This window comes from Quercus robur, chromosome 2 (genome assembly GCF_932294415.1).
Source record: "Quercus robur chromosome 2, dhQueRobu3.1, whole genome shotgun sequence".
Lineage (NCBI taxonomy): Eukaryota > Viridiplantae > Streptophyta > Magnoliopsida > Fagales > Fagaceae > Quercus > Quercus robur.
In genome coordinates, this window is record NC_065535.1 from 94,840,396 (window position 1) to 94,846,479 (window position 6,084).

Sequence of the window (6,084 nt, forward strand, 5' to 3'; positions counted from 1 at the left end):
TTGTACTTTTACACAATAACTAAATAAGCTGTTATAAACTGATAAAAACAAACCCATTCAAGAGCACACAAGATAACCAAAGTGACAAATGATACCTAGTTAATTCCCTTTTTTTTTTTCTTTTTTGATAGGGCCTAGTTAATTCCATTGAAAATTAAGATTGTTACAATGGCAATTACAGAAATTCTACCTATAGTTGGAATGCCTATTGCATATATTACACTTGCCCAAAAAAATATGGCCTATCATTTTCAATCACCATAAGCAAAAGGTTGAAAATTGACCCAGTGTCTTGAAGGATCACAAGCCAACTTAGCTTGGTCTAAATCAAGCTGAAGAGGGAAAAAAAAAACCATTAACAAATAAATAGTAAATAAATAAATAAATAAAAACTGGTAAGATCATCTAATCATTATGTTCTGTAGCCCACTCTATAACAATACACAATCAGCTAGGAAATTAAGATGCCTCATGAAAGTTTCGTTCCAGTCATGAAAAGGGCATGTGATAGTAGAGATTTAAAAATAAATCCCTACAATCCTATACAAATATGTGGACCATTCATCAAGTTGCTTTCAGGCTGACCTCCCAACTTGAACTTGGATAAATGCTTAGCCAAGAATATGGACTTCAGAAGATCACCTCAAAAAGACGGAATTTTACCAGATGTTTGGATGGAGATAGAGAAAAAGAGCATAGAATGAAAGGAAACCGATATATAGTAATGTTAGTACATTAGTCACTTTTCCCCCGACTCTCCTATCGTCTCCCTCCGCTCTATTCCAAACACACCCTTACGAATTAATCACTTGTTTTTCCTCTGATGAATGGGGAATTAATCCCTTAACCAAGGAATGAGACATTTTGGGTATTTATGAGCTCTCATTGTTTAGCCCTTATGAGAAAAATGGGCTTAGCAATTAGCATTCACTAAGAGGCTCCCAGTATCATCCATGTTTTTATCCAGGCCACAGCCTAGTTTCATAATAAGCCGCTGAAATTTTAAGGAGCACTTCCTACTTTGAGTTGTGGGAGGATTAAGGTAAAATTTTGGAAAAAACTTAGATATAACTCCTTAAGATTGTATGTTAAGTTTCCTAATTAAATTTAACCATGTGTTTTGCTAACAAGCTATGTGGTTAATTGTCCTTGGCAAAAATAACACTATTTGTGTGGCATAAAAGTCAATACAACCACACAGTTAAACTTAATTGGAAACATCTAAGGAATTGTATCAAAGTTTTGCCATCTTGTATACACACTTTTAATTGATGAGTAAACTTAAGCTTTTAACAATTCCAATGGAGTACACTCAAAAGGAGTCTCATAGTCACTTATCATCAATTTTAGGACTACTTTCAGAATCTGAGGGGTTCTTGTATCTCCAAAGGAAACCCAAACTGCTACCCATCACATTCATTATCACAGCAGACACAGCTGGAGGTACCACAACCATTGGCGAGGAAAAATGGGAGGTTGCTAAAACCACACCTAAGGAAGAATTTTGCATGCCAACCTGCAAGGAAGTGTCAATCAATGAAAATTATTGATTGGTATTACCATAAGCTATTGCCATTACAGATACACTGGAGGCATTGCTTAATTACAATTTTTTTCATTAGACTTAGACATTCCATTCTGATCTTTAAAAAAAAAAACTGAAGACTTGAAATGAAGTTTAAAAAATTGTTCCATAAAAGAACACAAGGAAAATATTGTGACATTTAAAATTATAAATCTTGAGCAGGGAACAAAAGCAAGAATTTTAAATGCAACCGGTTTGATATTCTATTGCATATACCTCAATTGATATTGATTGCCGTTGGGGTTCTTTAAACCCACAAATAGCTGCCGATATATACCTGCAGTTAAAAGCCCCATCAATTGTATGCTATCACCATTGAAGCAACCAAAGGTGGTTAACACTAACACAAATTTTACATGATAAATAATAATTTTAAGTTATCTATATTAGCCGAATTTATGAACCTCTATGGTAGTCAAAAACACCATCTATATCTTGCATCATATATTTAATGGCAAATAAGAAATGCACATATGAAGAAAAGGATAGAGATATAACATGAATCTAATTAAACTTTGCATTTTATTGCAATGATGTTGCACTTCACAGGGATATATCGCAAGTCTAGACTATTTGGTTTTAGTAAATTGGAGTACTCAAATTCATTAAATAGTGGGTTTTTTCCTGAGACATTTTTGTACTCAATGAAACTATAGTTAACATGAACATGAAGCAAACCATATGTTATGCCAAGAAAACACACACACACAAAGCTCAAAAAAACTAATCAGACCTGCACTTGTTACTGACTGAAACAAATATATGCATCACTATCATATTGACGAACGAAGTGTACATTAACAGATTAAAGTCACCAAATGAAGGGTAACACTTACCCCACAAAGAAACCAACATAATGTAATAATGCCACAGCAAGCATTACAACCCCCAGTTCACCAGATAATATTGCTTGAGCTTGGCGTAGTGGAGAGAGATCAGATGTCAATGATGCACCAACCATTGAATTGAGCAGAACAATATTTTCTGAAAATACACTGCCCCCCGAAAAAGCATGGTTACATGCATCAGAGGGATCACATCTAAAACGAAGTATTTTCAAGACAACTGGTTAAGTGTAAAAAACCAAAACCTGCATGCGAGTAATGATGAAGCCAAAACAGCAAAAAGTGGGGCGAAAGGTGTCACAATTTTCACAACCGCAGGAAATGCACTCTGTATATAAGCACCTAACAGAATAGGTGCAACCACCACCTAGACAGGATGAATAAAGACCACTATGTCATCCATACATGATTTTATATAATTGAAGCTTATTTAGATTTCAGTTCACCTGCAGGGTGCTGATGGAAAGTTTAATAGCATCTACAGGAACTAAAGTTTCTGATAGTATCTTTGTCAAGAAGGAGTCAGAAGCACTGCTCCAAGAGTAGTGCACGCTGTCACGATAATAGACAATGGAACATCCCCTCGAGCAATCAAGGTCACCTGAAACAATACACAAACAGAAGTAAATTGGAATCTCATAAAAGTGAAGACCTTGCGTTCTAGACGTAATTTATTTAACTTTCCATATCAATTAGAAATAAAATCCCCATCCATTTAACTGAATTACCAAATTATAATGGATTCTCAATTCATTTGGCTTCAACAACACTACAATCAGTTTGTCAAGCTTCTAAGTATCTAGATCTTGAAAGCCGGGGGGGGGGGGGGGGGGGGGGGGGGCTACTACTAAAATAAAATCAAGTAATGTAGTGGATTTAAGTCTTTTAAAATGAACTTGTATCAATTATAACCATCCCAATGATTGCAAGCTATCAAAGCATCAAACTGAGCTCACCACTCTACTTGTTCGAGAAAATTGTCAGATCTTGCTCTCTAAAAGAAAGAGGTTAATTGTTCAACATAATTCCAATTTAAATTGGGATTCGGACAAATAAGTATGGCAACTCTACCTAAGTTTCCTGCCTGGACCAGATGTTACCTATCAAATATAGACTTTAAGAAATCTATATTTGATACCAGCAAGGAGTGATATGTTTCAGATCGACATCATACTCAAAATATAGGAAGTTCAGAAACAATATAAACTAACTGTGGGAAAGGATATCATATTCCACTACATAACATATGCTCAAGATTGAGCAAAAGGGGGAAAAAGTATTTTAGTTGTTTAGATATAAAAGCCACTTGAAAATACATCTTTAGTTTCCACTCTGCTTCTATTTGTAAGATACCTAGCTAAACATGCACTCCCAAGAAGAATTGACAGAGACGTGTATCCATCAAGTCAGATACATGTAAGCCCACTATAATTTGAGATCCATAATAGAAGCTTTGCTACCCTATGTTTAGAACTGTGAAGAAAAGTATTCATAAATTCAAAAAATTTTAAGATTAATATCAGTTCTATCACAGGAATGCTTTGCCGCTTTATGACATTAATACTCGGTAAACAAATGGGATAACGATAAACATCAATTTTCCTTGTGATGCATGTGTTTGTCACAATATATAGTATTATTTCCCCACCATCCATTGAACTTAACATTGGAAACCTACAGGAAATTAAGGACATAGAAAGGACTAGACGATCCCAAACATTTGGAACAAGCATTAGTTGGGCTAAAAGTTGAAATTGTGGTCCATACCTTAAAAGCATGGGTACAAACATCAGTAAACTTCTTCAAATGGCAAATGTTATTCCCAACGATAAAGTTTACAATCTTGTAGAACTCTAACAGCTTGATTTTATACTCATAATTATACAGATATCTGTATACTTCTATAGTAGCTGAAGGTGACCCTAACACAATGCCTGATGCTATGGTTTAAATTTTATTAAAAGCCCATTTGTAAAAGAATATATCTACTTGAAAATGAGCCATGAAAAATAACAAAAAACAGGTTGGTACTCTTAATATAGATGCAGAAGACTCTTGTTGAATAAGATTATGAGGTGGGGTTAATATAGTAATCATGGAAGTTTGTGATTCTTGTATGAGTTGGAGCATGATCAAGCCTCAGGAGCTTTTGTTAAATGATAGGGAGAGCTTAAAGCCCATAATATGCATGGACAAGGGCTCTTTTGTGCCGAATCGTTTGCTAATACTACTCTCAACCATTTGATTGGGCTATTGGCTAACAATTCACCTCCTGAAGACCTAAATTTTATTATATCTGGTGAGTGTTCTAGAGTTGTGAGACCCAGGCTTTCATTGTAGGGCCCAATGCTCTTTAAAGTACTCCATAAAGAAAATACAGGAAACAGACAACCAGCAGGTACTCAGCCTAACAGTAAATACGTTTTTTATAGTGGAAAATTGCTAATTCCACAACCATGGCAGGCCCTTTTAAAAAAAAAAAAAAAATCAATATAAAAAGACTGGCCAATATCTTTTCATCTCATGACCATTTGCCCTCTATATCTCTATCTGAACGACCAGTCTTGGAGATGTAAAGGATTTGCATTGACTTTCTTAATGAATCTATGGTTAGCTACATAACATTCCTAACTGGGAAGTAAGTCCCATAAGGGCTATCAAGTTTCTCCTGCCTCAAATTCTACCTCTTGGAATGTGCTAGAATCTAAAGAGAATGATCATTAGAAAGTAGTTAAAACACATCTTCCTAATTAGGGCATAAATGACTCTGTAAAACAGCTTTGCATACAAATTTCAGTATATAAGTTGAGAAAAAGAACAATGTAATGGAAATAAAGGTAATCATACCACGTTGGAGGCGGTACCTCCAGGGCAACAACCAAGCAATATTAAACCAACTGAAAGAGAAGGTGAAAGCCCCAAGATTTTACTAATAGCAAATGCAGAGGCTGGCATAATTGTATACTGAGCAACACAACCGAACAATATCTGAACAAAAGGTCAAAGCAACAAACTCAGAAACTGGAAAATCATATTCAAGAACAGACATCAAGCTAGTGCTTCATTAAAATCTTGACACTCCTTAAGAAATCAATGAAAGCCATCAATAAGAATATATGAGCACTTAAAAAAAATTTAATCTGATTATGCAATGATCTAAGGTTTCATTTAGATGGAGGCATTTGAAGTGATCGATTTGCATTTTGATTTTTAGTTTAAATGACAAATTTTTCTGTTGATGAAATTCACGGATGGATTTAAGCTTTACTAATATATGGATTTGAAATTTTTTGGTATAAGATTTTATTCCAAATCTATAACATCACAAGTGTTTTTGTCAGAGCAAATCCTCATAGCTCAAACACATCATATACTGTTAAAATTCATATCAAGCAATTTATACTAGTAACTATTCTTCAAGTCCTTTTTAACTTTTTTAAATGAGTAAATCCTGGGGACAAATATTTTTACAACTTGTTAAGGTGGCAAGTTGGGATTGGTGTGACACCAGTTTCACATGACTCTCCACCACTAATATCACTGTTATTAAGCAACAATCATAACATGTCAGCAGTAGTGGAAAATTTTGTATCACTAGACATATTTCCTTAAATGCAAATGCAGCCTTAAGGAAAACAAGCAAAAGAGTTTAGG

The 6,084-nt window shown here is 34.7% G+C and overlaps 1 pseudogene; it reads right to left on the reverse strand.

Annotated features, from left to right (window-relative positions):
* Window positions 1–1,287: 1,287 nt before the first annotated feature.
* On the reverse strand, window positions 1,288–5,427 carry LOC126705733 (probable sodium/metabolite cotransporter BASS1, chloroplastic; annotated as a pseudogene).
* Between the last annotated feature and the right edge of the window lie 657 nt (window positions 5,428–6,084).